The sequence below is a fragment of the Arachis hypogaea genome, chromosome 11 (genome assembly GCF_003086295.3).
Source record: "Arachis hypogaea cultivar Tifrunner chromosome 11, arahy.Tifrunner.gnm2.J5K5, whole genome shotgun sequence".
NCBI lineage: Eukaryota > Viridiplantae > Streptophyta > Magnoliopsida > Fabales > Fabaceae > Arachis > Arachis hypogaea.
Genome location: NC_092046.1, coordinates 7906411 through 7925014, shown reverse-complemented (window position 1 = coordinate 7925014; position 18604 = coordinate 7906411).

Below are 18604 nucleotides of genomic sequence, written 5' to 3'. Positions count from 1 at the left end.
AAACTTGATCATAATCATGATCCATATCCATCACCCTCACTGGTGAATATTTACGGGGGCGAGCTCATCCGGGGCTTTCACAGTGCCCGGCCACACTTACGACATAGGGTCAACAGAGCTTCGAGTCTCAACCTGGGGCACGTGGTGGCTAGCCACTGCTTTCTCCCAGGGAAACCCTCATCTCCGATAGTGGAAGTGCAAACATTCACAATTCATTCAACAGCATATATGCATTTATACTTAGCCATAAACATGGCTCTGCCGTAACACGGCGATAATCTAGCCATCCGGCTCATGGTTAAATCCATAACTAGCCAATTTATTTACAATTACAGCCCTTCGGCCCATGGCATAACAAGCACTTCCACCGCCATCCTCCACATCTCACATAATCATCTTTGATCCTCATTGATCATTCATTTTTTCCTTGCTTCACTCGCAAGTTACCACGTTCACTAGCTCCTTATCTCATAGCTAGGCATATCATAATGATTCAAGACATAAGTGGTGAGATCGGAGGCTTAGAAGTATGAAATTTGGCTTTTAAAACTCAAAAATCAACTTTGGGATGAAAACAGGGCCACGCGTACGCGCACTCCACGCGCCCGCGTGGATGGCCTTAAAACTCATTGACGCGCAAGCATCATACGCGCGAACGCGCGGATTGAAAATTAGCCAAACGACGCGCAAGCGTCAGCCACGCGTACACGTGGGTGCTCTTGCGCCCCAGGCACAAAACTGGCACAACTTTGGCACAACTCTCAGGAAAATGGCTGGGCATTTGGTGCAGCGCATCGACGTGCCCGTGCACACCACGCGCACGCGTGGATGGTGCTTTCTCAAAGAACGACGCGTACGCGCCAAGTGCGCCTACGCGCGGGGGGTCATTCTGCTAAAAATTTTCTAAGTTAAAAGCTGCAGAATTCACAGATTCAACCCCCAACCTTCCGACGGACATAACTTTCTCATTTTAAATCGTTTTTCACCCGTTCTTCGAACGGCATGGACATCCCGGATCCAATTTCATTTCTAAACAGATTTGGCAGAAAACAGAGATTTGTAGTTCAGGTTATGTCCCATCAAAGTATGCCCAAAAACCATGTTTTCATACAAAACCATAAAGTGCCATTTTCAAAACAAGCCACTTTCAACTCTTTTCGAAATCAATCAAAACATGCCAATTTCATCCCTTTTCTTTGAAATCAATCAAAATGTATCAAAATCAACATCAAGCCATCCTCAACTTACACATTGACATTTTACCAAATTTTCCAAAGTCAACATCTAACCATTTTAACACTTCTCAATCAATGGCTAAAGGACAAACACAATATCATGTCATACATCCTTCCTCATCCCAATTTCCAATAATACTATTTCCAATCAACCATCATTATACACGATCAACATCATACTTACCATCAACATGGTACCACCCATCAATTCAACCCCAATCATCCATCAAGCATATATCACAACATGCATTTCTCATATATCACACAATCAAGGCATCAATATTCATAATCACATATATGAACACATCATATATCTCAACCTTTCAACAACACCAACAATTCAATGCCTATCTTAGGGCCTCTAGCCTAAGTATTTCCTACCACATTACATATTAGATACGGGAAACCGAAACCATACCTTAGCCGATTTTCCAAGCTCAACCGGAGCACTTCCAAACCACTTTTCCTCAAGCTCTCAAGGTCTCAACACCTCCAAGAACAGATTTTGTCATACAAAACCCTCTCCCAAGCTTTCCAAAATCACCAATCAAGCTCTAATATTCACATATACACAACATAAGCCACAATCATCATACCAAAACACAAGAGCTCAACACCCACAACCACAAGTTCAACATTCTCACTAGGGTTTGAGATATCTTACCTTACTCAAGGTTCAAGGAGACAAGATTAATCTTCTCCTTCAAGAGAGTTGGGTCCTATAACATCAAAGAGCCCAAAATCTCAACATTTTTGCTCATGAAACTCGAAATCAAGGCTGGAAATTCGAAGAGCAAAACATGGCTTACCTCAAGATTGATTGTATGGGTTTTGTAGAGCTCTCCGTGGTGAATGCGTGGCCGTAAATGGTGTGGCCATCGGAGCTCTAGATCAAAAGTTATGGTGGTTTGAAGATCAACCAAGGAAGAGAACTTGAGAGAGTGTTCTTCCCCCCTCCATCTTAATTTTCAGCGTGTGTTTGTGTGTTGTGAGGAGAGAGAGTGCTGAAAACTAGGGTTTTGGTTTAGTTTAGTTGGGCCAAGGGCTCACTTTGGATCCGGTTGGCCCAGTTTGGCCCGTTCGGTCCAATCTTGGTCTGTTTTCTATAAAATTGGTACCGAAATTCTCATCTCAATCTCCTCTATCATATTAAGCCATAAAAATAACATTTTTGGCTTTCTAGAATAAATTCTCATTTATGGGTTAATTAGCCGTTAATTAACCAGGTCTTACACTTTTCCCGAGATTTGATGGCCCAAACTGGCGTTCAAAGTCAGCCTAAAACATCTTGGCGTAAAACGCCCAAACTGGCACCAGAATTGGAGTTAAACGCCCAAACTGGCACCAAAGGTGGCGTTTAACTCCAGGAATAGCCTAAGCACAAAAAAGCTTCAATGCTCAGCCCAAGCACACACCAAGTGGGTCCCGGAAGTGGATTTATGCACTATCTGCACTTAGTTACTCATTTTCTGTAAACCCTAGTTACTAGTTTAGTATAAAAACTACTTTTAGAGATTTATTTTAGAGGCTTTTTGTAGACTTTATCATCTAGCTTTTGCCATTGTACACGTTTGGAGGCTGGCCTCATAGCCATGCCTAGACCTTTCACTTATGTATTTTCTACGGTGGAGTTTCTACACCCCATAGATTAAGGTGTGGAGCTCTGCTGTTCTTCATGAATTAATGCAATTACTACTATTTTTCTATTCAATTCATGCCTACTTCTTCTCCAAGATATACTCTCGTACTTAATTCAGTTAAGTCAGAATGAAGGGGTGACCCGTGAAAATCACCCAATCTTTGTTACTCGCTTAGCCAAGGTCGCGTGCCTGACAACCACAAAGCGATCTACATGATGTTCAACGTAGTCATTGGACGACAGCTGGAGTATACTCTCTTGAGTTTCTAATCTAAGATTAGAACCTTCGTGGTATAGGCTAGAATTATTGGCAGCCATTCCTAGAGTCCGAAAAGTCTAAACCTTGTCTGTGGTATTCCGAGTAGGATCTGGAAAGGGATGACTGTGACGAGCTTCAAACCTGCGAATGTGGGGCACAAGTGACAGTGTGCAAAAGGACAATGGTCTTATTCCGACGCTAGTGAAAGCCGACAGATGATTAGCCGTGCGGTGACAGCGCATATAGATTTGTTTTCATCCGAGAGGATCATACAGCTTGCCATGAAAGGAGGTAACGCATGGTTGGAAGGAGGCAATAAGAAAGCAGAAGTTCAGAAGCAACAAAGCATCTTCATACGCTTATCTGAAATTTCCACCATTGAATTACATAAGTATCTCTATCTTATTTTATATTTTATTTATATTTTAATTATCAAAACCTCATAACCATTTGAATTCGCCTAACTGAGATTTACAAGGATGACCATAGTTTGCTTCAAGCCGACAATCTCCGCGGGATCGACCCTTACTCATGTAAGGTATTACTTGGATGACCCAGTGCACTTACTGGTTAGTTGTGCGGAGTTGTGAAAAAGATTTGAGATTATGATCATGCATACCAAGTTGTTGGAGCAGTAGTTGAGATCACAATTTCGTGCACCACACCCGGACATCAAGAATCAAGTCATCCCCCGGTATACAAGCATGGTCTCAAAGTGGACGGCTGCTGATGGCTCCTTATGACACATGGCTTCAAACTATCTGGGTAAAGCTTCATAAGAAGCTTCCAACCTTCGAATATTTTTTTCTATTGACTTCTGCTTTGCCAACCATGCTTTGCGATAATTTATGGTGTAATTAAACTTTGACTAAACTTCAGTAATGACAAATTTCACTTTTATGGATGGGTCAGCCTCTACCAATGGCTTAATTGCTTCTGCAATTGTGATGGAATCCAACTTGGAATGATCTTGAGAAATACTGGATCTAGTGCAAGTGTGACTACCATTATATCTCCTTATCTCCCAACAGTACTTTTTCTGGATCATGCTAACCGTAATCAGCTAATCACAGCTTGTGCCATACTATGTACATTTGGCATAGAATGTTTGGAGTTCCTATTCATACACCCGGTAGTCTACGCCTCTACGGATAGCATAATCTTCGATTGCCACAATTACAGCTTTTCGAGAACTAAATTTCATCCCCATGACAAATTTATCATCTGCCACAATAGGAGACTCTGCTACAACAACACTATCACATAAACTTAGAACTGTACATATACATAAATAAATATACATTTTAAATTTATATAAATAAATATATAAATATATACTTAGATTTTAAATTTAAATACTAAGTATAAAATATATAATATATAACATAAATAAACATACATTTTAAATTTTATATATATAATATTACTAAATAAATATGTAAAATATATATATATATATATATATATATATATATATAATATAAATATATAAATTTTAAATACATTTTAAATTTTATATCTAATAGATATAATAGGCACACACACACATAAAAATACATACATATAGATTTTATATATTTCAATATGTTTTATAAATTTAAAAAATTATGCATACAAAATAAAAAAAATAAACAAATCCATAAAATCTACAAAATAATACTATCTATACTCGATATCTAAATAAATAATTGTCAATTTTATTATTATTCTACAATTACAGTTAAACATCACTAATTGCCTAAAGAACTTAATAATAATCATATTATTTTATGCCAAAGTTAATTATTTTTGTTATAAAGCTACTATATAATTATCTAAACTACATACCTACATTAAAGTATTTAGAAAATTTTGGTGCATGCATAGCCTCCAAATCCAACAGGCGCATAAAAAATGGCTCTTTGAACAGATGCTGATTTGCCAATGTATTTACCACTTTTGCTACATCTGTCTTCATGGTGTCATCAGCTTCATCACCATCTTCATTTGGACTAACAACCTCATAGTTACTTTCGAACTCATTCTCGCTGTCACTATTGTAATATCTCCATTTGATATTTCGATCGGCTTTAGATTATTGGAACTCAATGTACAACTCGATAAACAATACTTGTGCTCGAGTTTGATAATAGATTGAAAACATCTCTTGCATGCTCACTTCATCAGTGACATACTTTGTTTGAAAAGAACAAATCCACTAAATATTGATACAGAATGTCGATACAAAATGTTTGATACCGTCTTTGATATATGCGGATCTACTCTTTCATAAATAACACCTCTTAGTTCTTCAAATGGTAATGTAAAAGGAACAATAAACACTACAACAATATAGATTATTTTTTAGGGTTATAATGTGTAAAAGAAAATTAAAATTTGTCAAAAAAATAAATTTTGACACTATTTTAACTATAAAAATATGTTAATAAAAATTTTATCAAAAATAATATTTTTAACATATAAGTGATTGTGAAAAAAATTTAAATCTTATTTTGATAAATATTGGCTGTCAAAAATAATTTGTTAGAAAATTTTGAGAACATATTTTCTGTGATACTTATTAATTGTCAAAAATATTATTTATTTTGACACTTATTGACTATAAAATATTTTCAACAAAAAATTTTAACAAAGAATGAAATGAGATCTTGAAACTAAAGAATAAATTGAGATTTTGAAGATAAAGAATGAGTAGTATAATCCTAAACTAAGAGAAGTGTGATGTCAAAATTAACAGAACCCAAAGAAGAAGAAAAATAGTGGAGTAAATTGAAAACAAATGAGTATCAAAATTGAGGAGTAATTTTCTACGGTCAAATTATTCATAAAAAAAACATAGAAAATTTGACATTTGTGATATTTGTCAAAAATATATATTAATTTTGACATTTAATTATGGTGTTAAAAAATAAAATGTTAAAATAACTCTATTTTCTTGTAGTGAAACTCACATGGACTCTCCCATATAAATCTTACGCCCTCAAATATTTGTAACAAGATTTGACTATGATAGTATAATTTTAATATAACCTTATCCTTCATTTTTTTTTTAAATAATGTCTCAGCATTGGTTCATATTGCTAAAAGTGAAAAGGGAACAAAATGAAAACTGTAAAGAACGAACAAGAAGATGAGTTGAAAAAGATAAAGTTTTCTCAAGTGGTCAATGGGGTATATATATATATATATTAACAAATCTGACCCTCGGATTTAAATTTTTATAAAATCATTTTTTTAATTTACAAAACTGACCCACTGATTTGGATTTTCATATTTTATATCTTCTTATTCTTCAAAATTGATCCACCAATTTGATCCAAGTGAAAAAAATTTGTTATCACACAATTCAGAGGTTCCGATTTGTGAACCCTCGAAAATTTAATTCAGCTACCCTCAAATCGAACTATTAGTTTTCCTCCTTCAAATCGGTGTCTCTAATTTATGGTTTGGAATTTAAAAAAATTCGGTTTCATATTGATTATAAACACACCAGCTCTCCATAACCATGAACAACGCATCCTGGGGATTATATCAAAAACAAATGAGCCATTTATTTTACTGTTTCATCGTAATTATTTTATTTTTAATTTATTTGAATATTTGATATTTAATATTACATAATTAGTTTTTATTGTTTATAATTTGACCACAAATTAAAATTAAAAAAGAAAAATAAAAAAAATTACATCACAATAATTTAAAAAAAAATGATATTACCGTCAGATTTACTGAGGGCATAATTCGACAGTAATAGTTCGTGAAACAAGATATTATGGCACCAACCTTACTATTGAAAAAATCCACCAGTAACCAAATAGTTTTTCGGATAGATAATCCGTTGCAGAATTCGACAGTAATTACCATCGGATGCAAAAATTCGACGTAACTGGTTACCGGCGAGATTTATACCATCAAATTTCTTCCGACGGCAAATCTGTCGGTAATTAACTTACCGTCAGATTTTATTCTTCGTTTTTTGACAGCACTCAACATTTTTTTTAATAGTATAAATTATAAACTTAAACTCTAAAATTGACTAATGTTGATTAACTAAAATCTATAAAATAATAAAATATAGATACTTTGCTGAATTATTGTGTCTACGTGTCAGACACATTATTTTAGACATGATACTCGTCAACACTCGTCTAATACGTATATTTTCTGTATCCAATCATATCTAAATAAAAAATAAAAAAATCATATTATATATTATTTTTTAAAACAAAAAATATTTTAATACTTTATATAATTAAAAATATTAAAAAAATTAAAAAAATTAATTTATATTTTAATATTAATAAAATATTAAAATATTATTATAATTTATTTAAAAAAAATACTTTATATTTTATATATATGTTATATCTCTGTATTTTATAAAAGTTTAAAATAAATATATCCGCATATCTCGTATCGTATAATTTTTTGTATCCGTATTAGTATAGTGTATCGTAGACTAATGTTTAATTTCCTATATTTTCTCTTAATTACATGACAGGGGTTATATGTTGATTAATTCTTTGTTACATTACATTTGCGGGAGTTGGGGTGTCTTTGTCATTCTCAGATCCATGACATAATAATATAATAAAAATGCAAATTTTTTAATAATAATGATAAATTAAACTATACTAAGAAACATGTTTAGCATATGCTTAATACTTTGATAAAGTTTGTTGAGCATTTTAATTAATTTATGAAATAGAGAGTCTAAAATAGAGGATCTGGTTTTAATTTCTTATCAACTTGTTAAGCCTAAGCATATTATTAAATTAAATATATTTCTTAACATAATAATATAATATTATATATCATTATTACTTATTCATTTCTTGCGTTTGCGTGGCGTTGGTTTGTCTTGTCGTTCAAAGTTTTAATAAATGATACTTTGGTCATATATGGTGGTTGGTTTGTAATTTTGTATTCAAGAATGTCCAAATAAAGTCAATGAGAAATGGCCACTACGATTGCAATGACAATTATCCAAAAAGATTGAAGAGTTTAAGGGTGAACATTTCTTGTATTTTATATGGGGCGTACTACGGTACAGATGTTAGATACAGATATTCTTTTTAGTGTTTTTGTTTAAAGACACGTGTCTCTGCTCTTTTCTATAGCGATCAGAGCTTGTGATCATGGCTTATGAAAAAGCTGGCTTGGCTAAAAGCTTGAAATATACACCGTAACGTGATTTACATTTTTTTTGGGACCGTGTAATTAACCGTTTACTGCCCAGTTACTTTGTTTGGATTATTGGACTTATTTTTGTTTTGTTAGGCAAGTGTGACTCAATGTTATTACATTTTTTAATAGATAAAAAAAATTATTAATATTATTATATGCTGAATCATTGATTAATTATATTAGTATATTAGACATAAAATAGGTATTATTATTAGTATATTAGATATAAAAAAAATTATATGTAAATAACTCATTATGTATAATGTATATTGTAATATAGTAGTAGTAAGTAGTTTAAATAATAATAATAATAATAATAATAATAATAATAATAATAATAATAATAATAATATGTAATAAATTTATAATAAATATGGACTAAAATCAAAATAATAAGTTAGTCTTTTTTATTAATTATAATAATAAATATATACATATTTTAATGATTCTGTCACTAATTTTGAAAAAATATTCTTACTTTTGATTGAGTAATAAATTGTATATAAAACATTTTTAAAATAAAAACGTTTTGACAATTTGTGCTCTTTTTTAAAATTATTAAATCACATAAGTAATTATCAAAAAGATAACTTATGAACTTATTTGACCGTTTGAATGAAATAAGTAATTATAATGATAATTGTGATTTAAAATTTTTTACTAATCATCAATAATTATCATATAACATTTTTTTAAATGAGGATTATTTCGTTAGTAGAAATCTATGCGCAGTTAAATTAATATTTTTTATTGCTCACAAACTCATAAATTTGATAACTTTTTTAACTTATTTATGTCATTGTCATATTTGATTTATTTCAACTCTTTCTATCTTTATCTCTTATTTAGTTGTGTCATATTTGATTTATTTCATTTGCCTTGTTTTAATATTGTAAAAACTTATTAAAATCATCTTTATCGATTCACCTCTTCATAAATATTTTGTACTTATTGAGTAATAGACTTTAGATTTATTTCAATTTTTTTTCACTTTTATACTTAGCATTTATATGAGTAATAAAAGATTTCAAATAAAAAGATTAATTATTTAATTTTATTTAAGTTTTTTTTTTAATTACTTTGAACTTTTTATCAATTATAGAAAATATAATTCACAGTGTATTATATTAGGGCAATTTATATAAATAAATTGTTTGTCCTTTAAACTTACGTAACTGCATTTTTTTAAATATGAAAACACAAATACATTGTTTCATATATCTATAGAAACCGCTACTGGCAGTAGCGGTTTACATAAACACATAATCCGCTATAGCTAGTCGCGGATTATATGCAAATGGGGGAACACAGAAACTGTTAGAGGCTGTCGCAGATTCTGTTTATTGATGTTTGGCCATAAACAGCTACTGATTATGTGTATTGGAAGACGTACATAAACCACTGGAGGCAGCAACGGTTTAATATAATTTTGGATAATATTACGATATAATATAATGATACAAGAAGCATGTAGGATAAAAACAAATGTAATGATTTTAAATAAGATAAAAAATTAAAAAAATAATTAAAAATGATGAATTATGATTTTAAACAAAACAAAAAATAATTAAAATTGTAAGTCATAATTTAAATTTTTTAATTTAAAAAAATTATAATTTATAAAATCGTAAATTATAAATTCTTTTGTCATATAAATTGGTACTCACAATTTATATTGTATCACTTGTGGAATACACCAATTTAAATTTATATTAATGTATTACACAATTTTATCTATGATATAAAAAATAATTAGCATCCTAAACATGTTATATTGTTTGAATATTGTAAACAAAATAATAAACAAATGTTATAAATAAAATATTTTTAACTCAAAATTAATCAATTGTCCTAATCTGAAGTTTGATATATTCATATTTTAATTTATTTTTATATAATTCGTTGCAAGCCGGTACGAAATGAGTTTTTAAACATAATTTGTTGAATCTTATATCATATTATTTAAATTAACAAATCACAACTAATCTTTTAAAGCTAAAAATAATTTAGTAGGGTCAGAATTATTAACGACATCCAATCACAAATAAGTATAGAAGGGAAAGAGTAGTTTGTGACAGGCTCCTGCTACTTACGTGAAAGCTATCATCTAACTAACTTGAGAATGAGTTACATTAATTCACTTAACCTTGTATTGAACTAATAGGAGGAGAGAGTTTAAGTTTGTGGTTCTTAGTGACAAACTACCATTTCAAATCTTTTCTTTTAAAAAATTTTCAAAGAACTTATACGATTATCGTGTAAAAGTAGAATCCTAAACAAAATATATCGTTTTTATTGACTAGACGATTTCATCTATTTTAATAGACACATTAATAAGGAGGTTAGTTCATTAATTTTTACTTAATTTAAAAAATTTCATGTTAGATTAGAAATGAAAGAATTATTATTTATTATTAGATTTTGAATAGTAATATTATTTGTTCGAAATAAACTTTAAATGGTAATAATATTCTTAATTAATATTAATGAATATAATTTAAAGTAAAATGATAGGAATAATAATTATTAGAATTAGATAAAGATAGATTAAGATATGTGTGAACACTGGATTATAATTTATTTAGGCATTCATTCTCCACGTAAACCGTTATAGCCTCCAGCGGTTTACAACGTCTCAATACATATAAAAATGGATAAGTTTTAATCATGCATAATAGCACCTAAAATTTAACTCTAAACATAATTTACAAAAAAATAAATACGTTAATATTTTTTTAAAAAACAAAATATATCATTCAGTGAGACATCTAAAAAATTTTATTAATAAAGACAAAATATACATAACATAATGATTAATTTTATAATTATATTTATTATTATAAAATATAAATAAATTAGAATAATAAAATAATTATTTAAACAATAATCTATTAATAATTCAACAACATAAAATTAAAATTAAAATTAAAATTAAATTCACTAATCAAATACAATTTTAAAATCAAGTCATGAAATAAAATAAAAAATTGCTCGTAAAAATAGTAGTGAAACTATATATACACAACATATTACTACTACTGCTTTGGCTATAATTTGTCTTTGATTTTCATGAATAAGGGAAAAAATGTAATAAGATATAAGAGTTTAATATTTTTTCACGTATACGAATTAACTCTCATTTCATTAAGAAGATCTTCAATAAAATTATATAAAAAGATAAATTGAAATTGGTAGAGTGAAATTAACTGTATGTGAATTTTTATTTTATTATATTTAAGCAGAAGATATTATTCTTAGAAATAAAAACAACAATCACGTATTTATACAGTTAGTGGAGCAAAACAACGTTTAAGAAAAAAACGGATGATAACATTAAATATTTAAATTACTTAAACAATTTTTAAATTAGGAGAAAGAGAGTTAGAGAACAAAGAGAGAAAAGAGTGAATAGAAACAAAGCTTTGAAAATTTAAAATTATTCAAATTGATTAGGTTACTATTATTAATTTTTATATTATTTATTTAATTATTTTTATTAAATAATTAATATAATATTTTATAATATAATAAAATTATTTAATCCCTTTTCTTTTTATTTGTCTATAAATGTTGTGAATAAAAAAAATTAATAAAATGAATAGGGTCAAATTTATTTACTTTGTAGAGGTAAAAAAATATTTTTACTATATATTATATATAAAATTTTTAAAATTCAGTGACATTAGCCAATATAAATCTGTCCCTATATATATCATCATGCTTACTAAAATATTTTTATAATTAATTAGTAAATGATAAAAATATCTTTTTATTAGATGTGTAATTTAAATATAGATTATCAAACTTAAATAGAATTTGTGTTCTTTTTATAAATATATACAATGAAGGATGATTCACAAAAGTACTGCAACAAAAAAAGACAACGTGACTATGATAGTAGTTGAACTCAAGAAGCATGATTTTGTAAAGAAAAAGTATATGGTATCAATATATTATCTGTTAATTTATTGTCAATAATAATTAATTATTATATTTTAAATACATGTATAAGGGACTATGGTCACGGTTTTTCAAAAAAGAGTGACCTAAAAAGGTTTATGGTCACAGTTTTGGTAATATATAATGTATCTCTTCAAGTACTTTATATTGTTTTATGATGTGTCATATACTATAATGTGGATGTGTGTTGTATAATGTGTACTAGCTATTATATGTGTGATGTATATATGTTTTTATGATTTTTTTTTCCTAAGTTAAAGAAGAATAAATGTAAGTGTTTATGTCTAATGTGACTTTATTTTGCATGTTAATGAAACAGGTGCTGAGCTTTCAAATGGTAAAGTGGCTGAAATAAAAGTTTTCGAGCGTTGAGAAGAAAGAATAGCAATACCAGAAACAATCTATCCTAGCAGAGTCTAAGTTGTATTGCTCTCACGCCTGTGGAACAACTCTGTTAATAGTGTCTATTTAGTGTTACTGTATATATCACTGTGTATAAAACTAAGATTGAGACAAGTGTATTCACTCAACTATATTGATATGTTAGCTGGTTACTTTAATTACAACTTATCTTAATTATTGATTATCTTTTTTATTTTTAGATTTATTTTGTAATTATCATCATTTTGGGATGTGATTATGCTTAAAAAAAATTTAAATCTCATAAAACAAAATTGGCTATGGTCACGGTTTTAAGGTGGGGTGACCATAGAGACTATGGTCACGGTGAAAACCGTGGCCATAGATAGGGCTATGGTCACGGTTTTAAGGAGGGGTGACCATAGAGGCTATGGTCACGGTTTTGAGGTGGGGTGACCATAGATAAGGCTATGGTCACGGTTTTAAAGAAGGGTGACCATAGAGGCTATGGTCACGGTCAAAACCGTGACCATAGATATGGCTATGGTCACGGTTTTTATACGTGACCATAGATTGCCTTATAGTCACAGTTAAAAACCGTGGCCTAAAGTGTCAGAATTTGAAATTGTAACCGTGACCATAGAAACCGTAATTATAGGTAAAAAAAACCGTGATCATAGGTTCAAAACCGTAACCATAGATCTATGGTCACCCTTTTCACTAGTTATGGTCACGGTTTTTTACCGTGACTATACGCCTTTTTTTTTTATAGTGACATTAATAAAAAAAGTAACTGGTATTTAAAAAATATTTGAGGCGATGGCATCCCATTACCTCAAAGTTGATTTTAAAAAAACAAATTTGCATCTCATCATCATGCATCTATCAATATATTCTGATTATAAACTCAACTTGTGGTCAACTCAATCCCAATTCCCACCACCTTCGTACTAGAATTCTTTTTAAAATATTTAAAAAAAATGAAATGCTAGGAGGTCAGTAAATTTTATAATTTATAGTCATTAATTAGTCATTATTAGTATTTTTAATAATGTAAAATTATATCTAATAATATAAAATTATTAACTTTTTTTTTATGGTTAAGTGCTAGCTCCATAGACTTTCTCTTTAGAAAAAAAGACAAATAAGTATTTGTCCTTTTGGTCTATGAACATTTAAGTTCTTGAAAATTTAAAAATACATTTAAGTTCTTAATTTTCTCTGGACACATCGATCCCTCTGTTCTTTTAGATCAGTCAGATCCAACGGAAAAATCAAATATAGCTTCCGTTGTCCTGATTTGGCTAATACAGATATACATGTGAGAGAATTTTTAAAATGAGACAAATTAGACTCAGGAATCGATATGTCCAGGTTTTGAGAAGGTTAATAACTTAAATGTATTTTCAAATCTTCAGGAACTTAAATATCTGCGGACTAAAAAGTCAATGATCTATTTGTTTATTCACATAGCTAAAAAGTTTGATGTCAATATTGCGAACTCCTGTGTTTGATCCTTTGTTAAAAATGGTGAATTTGAAAAAAAAAAGCTGACAATATTTTAAAAAATAAAATCTTTTTATGCCATAAATTTAAATATATTGCCATTGCTTATAATAAATTTAAAATAAAAAAAGAATAAAGCTCTACATTCAAGCAAAATATTTAACTAAGTCTAATTAAGTTGTTATAACAACTTTTTAAATCACGCACCTCCTTCTCCTTCTCTGTTTCCTTCTCCTTTTTCTTCTCTATTTTTTCTCCTTTTCCTTCTCCTTGTCTTTCTTCTTCTTCTTCCAAATTCGCACAGCAGTTCTTCTTCTCCTTCTCCTTCTCCTCCTCCTCCTCCAATATTGCGTCTTCTTCTTTTTATTCTTTAAGTAATTTTTTAACTCTTTGTTCAAATATGAATCAAATTCGATTTATTTGTGAATTGAGTTAGGTTCACTTGATACTACTTTTAAGTATTTATCAAATTTGTTATTCCTCAAAAAATTTGGTTCATCTCTTAGTCTAATTGACTTCATTTGTATGCAGAAATGAATTAAAATGTGATTTTCTTGCTGATTGAATGTTTATCACTTTTTGTTCAAATCTGAACCAATTCGGTTCTTTTGTGAATTGAGTTAGGTTCACTTGATACTATTTTTAAGTATTCACCAAATCTGTTATTCCTTAAGAAATTTGGTTCATCTTTTAGTTTAATTGAGTTCATTTGCATGTAGAAATGAGTTGAAAATATTCTTTTCTTGCTGATTGAATATTTATCACTTTTTGTTCAAATCTAAACCGAATTCGGTTCATTTGTGAATTGAGTTAGGTTCACTTGATACTACTTTTAAGTATTCACCAAATCTGTTATTCCTTAAGAAATTCGGTTCATCTCTTAGTTTAATTGAGTTCATTTGTATGCAGAAATGAATTGAAATGTGCTTTTCTTGCTGATTGAATATTTATCACTTTTTGTTCAAATTTGAACCGAATTTGGTTCATTTGTGAATTGAGTTAGGTTCACTTGATACTACTGTTAAGTATTCACCAAATCTGAATCAAATTCGGTTCATTTCGATCCAAATAAACCTGAATTAAAAGGAGGAAAAGAAAAAACGTAGTAACAACAACAATAATAAAAGAATGACGATTGAGAGAAAACACGCAAAGAAAAAGAAGGAACGCAAAAAAGAAAAAGGAGGAAGACGAAAAAGAAGAAGGAAGAATGCGAAGACGAGAAAGAAAGAAAGCGAAGAAGAGAGAGGAAAAAGCGAAGACAAAGACAAAGAAACGTTATTGAAACGCGCGTGTGTGCACGTTGGTATAATGAAAATGGTTTTTATTGAGTATAGAGTTACTTGATTGGACTTGGATAACAAAATACTTAGATATGTAATTAGACTAAAAAAAAAAAATTGCATATGACAACGTTATCATGCAGGTCAAAACTTGAATTAATATTAGGTGCCATAAAAAAAAAACACGGGAGACGTATTAAGTTTTGCTAGATTAAAACATCTCTTTTAATTAGAACTAATTAATACAAAAGGTAAAACAACATCACTTTAATAGCATCTAATTTTATACGATAACTAATTTTTTTTTATCAGTTGTGATACAAACTTGACTTAAATAGGGAGAAAAATTTTTGAGATAATTTACGTACAGTCGATATTTTTTTTGGTATCTTCATAAAAAATATCAATCATTCAAAAGACAACTTTAAAAAAACTTGCAACTATATAAAAAAGCCAACAAATTCAGTTACATCTAATAACATATCTAAGATACTTATTCTATATAAACATTAATAATTTCTTACAATTCAGCCACTTACATAACTATTCAAAATTCTATAAAATTCAATAATTATTTCTATTTGGTGCCATCTATTTCTATTTGTCTTTATATTTAAAGCTTTTGTCCACCTCTAAACAACTTTAATATTAGAGAATAGAATAGATGTTTCATATTCTTTGTCTTCTTTTTTAAAAATCTTTACTCCCAACTTATTTCATCTTTTTCACTAATCTAGTTTACTATTCTTTTATAGTCCAAAATCATTTTTATATATTCCTCTTTTACATCAAGCTCCTCAATTAAGAATTGAACAATTTTTTGAATGTCTTTAAATACAAATTCTCCTCTTATTTTTTCAGATGTAATATTGTCTATAAAACATTTAAATTCATCTGCAAAATTTGTTATATATCCTTCTATTATATACATATTTTTCTCTATTTTATATGTCACACACCGTCATTACACCCACTTTTTTCCTTCTCTAACATCAATATTAACAATCTTACGTAATCTATCCTTTTTTCTTCTCACATTTCATTGTGAAACTAGATTTCTAATTAGTTCCCAAGCACAATTTTAAAGTAGTAACTTATTTTCAAAAATCATTTCATTTCTACCCCTCCAAACAGTCTATATAATACTAAAGAAATAAATTATATATTCAGCCCTTTTTTATCTATTTTGGACATACATTGATCTATCCATCCCTCAAACCAAGTTCTAATGTCCTAAGATCCCACCGGACACATATTTTTTCAACATAAAGTCATCCACCACAGCTTAGATATATACTTACAATGTAGAAAAATATGGCTCACTGTCTCTGGTTCATCACCACAAAGTACACAAATATCTTGACTTTGATTTATGATCCTCCTCCTCATGAGCACATCTTTAGTGTTCAGCGCTTCCAAGATCACAAACCATGTTAGCATTTCTTCTCTTAGTAGAACAACACCTTACCAAACATAATCAAAAATATGTTTCATCTTCCGCTCTTTGTATGTCTTTCTCATGACACTGGTCATAAAACTCTCTGTTGTGTATTTCTTATCTTCTTCAAATGTCCACACCAAGCTATCCCTATAACCTGCACAAAGAGACACTTTTCAACAAATATTGTAATTCTGTTAGTTGTATTTTTTCTCTCTCAAAAAATTTTCTTTGTCATTGGAGGTTTCAAACTCAAAATGTTTCCATCCACACACCATAATCATAGATGTAATAATTTTTTCAAATTTGACACACTGAACCGTCTAAGAAATCTTGCCTGTAATACTATATCTCCCATCCATACATCCATCTAGAATTTGATCCTCTAAAAAACCTATACTTATTTCATGAAAAACGTCACTTTTATATGCAATGTTAATAATATTCTTCCATGGTCCTGTCGCACCTTTATAATCATGCTCAGGCACATGCGAATTCATCTCAACATCATAACACGAACCTACCACCTTCTTTCACAAGGGCTCATTCTCGTAAGAAAATCTCTATCACTATTTAAACAACATAGCTGCATTTTGCATTACTAAATCCCCAATGCCCAAGCCACCGTGATCTCTTGGTTGTTGTATTGTACTCGATTTCATTGTCGGTACCACTTTTTTAACATCCTTGCTCCTCCCAAAGAATCTAGATTGCATTGATATTATCTTCTCCACTCCACTTTCTTTGGACTTAATTATAACTACCCCTCACTTTCTTATCACCCTTTTTCACTTGCTTTACACGATAACTAATCCAAGCCATCATATTTTTGGATAGTGTTGTATTTTAGGTTGGCTCGTTACTTCAAAATTAGTCTTGGCCACCCTTCAACCCCAAAGCCATGTGACAGAGCTATCGAATATCCGTACCAGATATTTTAGAGCATAACGGTTACAAGGCTCCCACAAATCTAAGGGAGAGTGGATTGTCCACTATCAGGACTGACCCACAAGACGACATCTGATATATAAGGGAAGTGACCAACCTCTCCAAAAGTAACATCTTTATCCTAACACTTTTTATACTATTAAACACCTACTAACTTGAGCGTCAGAATGGCCTCACAGTCCTCGGATTTTCCTACGCACTCGACCCGAGCAGGTAACGACTTAACATGATGTTGTTCATTGATTTTAAACCATTCTCCCACTTTTATATTTCAAATATATAGAGCTTGACTTGATACTAATCACCTATGAGAAGCTTTAGTCTTTTAAGAACAAATTTAAATTCCAAGATAGATGAGATGGAGGTGAGAGTAAATCGGTAGAGGTAAGGATGTTAAAAATCAAATAAAAGCAAAAAAAAAAAATTGATAAATTGAACTAAAAAAAGAACAAAAATCAAATAAATCGAGAACAAAGGAAATGAAAATTTGAGATTTTGTTACTTTATTTTATCTGTTCAGTGTGATTTTCGATTCTAAAATTAAAAACATCAACTAAACTAAATCGATAATATAAGTAAAACCAAAAGATATCCTTATATCTAAACTAACTCTACCCCTGCTAGCATGAATTGAGCCCCACTTTGGTACTTAAAATTGGCAAGTTACACTGCTTTAGTCCCTGACCTTTTAATTGCTACAATTTGGTCCTCAAGGTTAAAAAAAGTGCACCAATATAATTCCTCATATATTTTAAGTTGTCGGAGCTCAACGCCGTTATTGAAATGGCT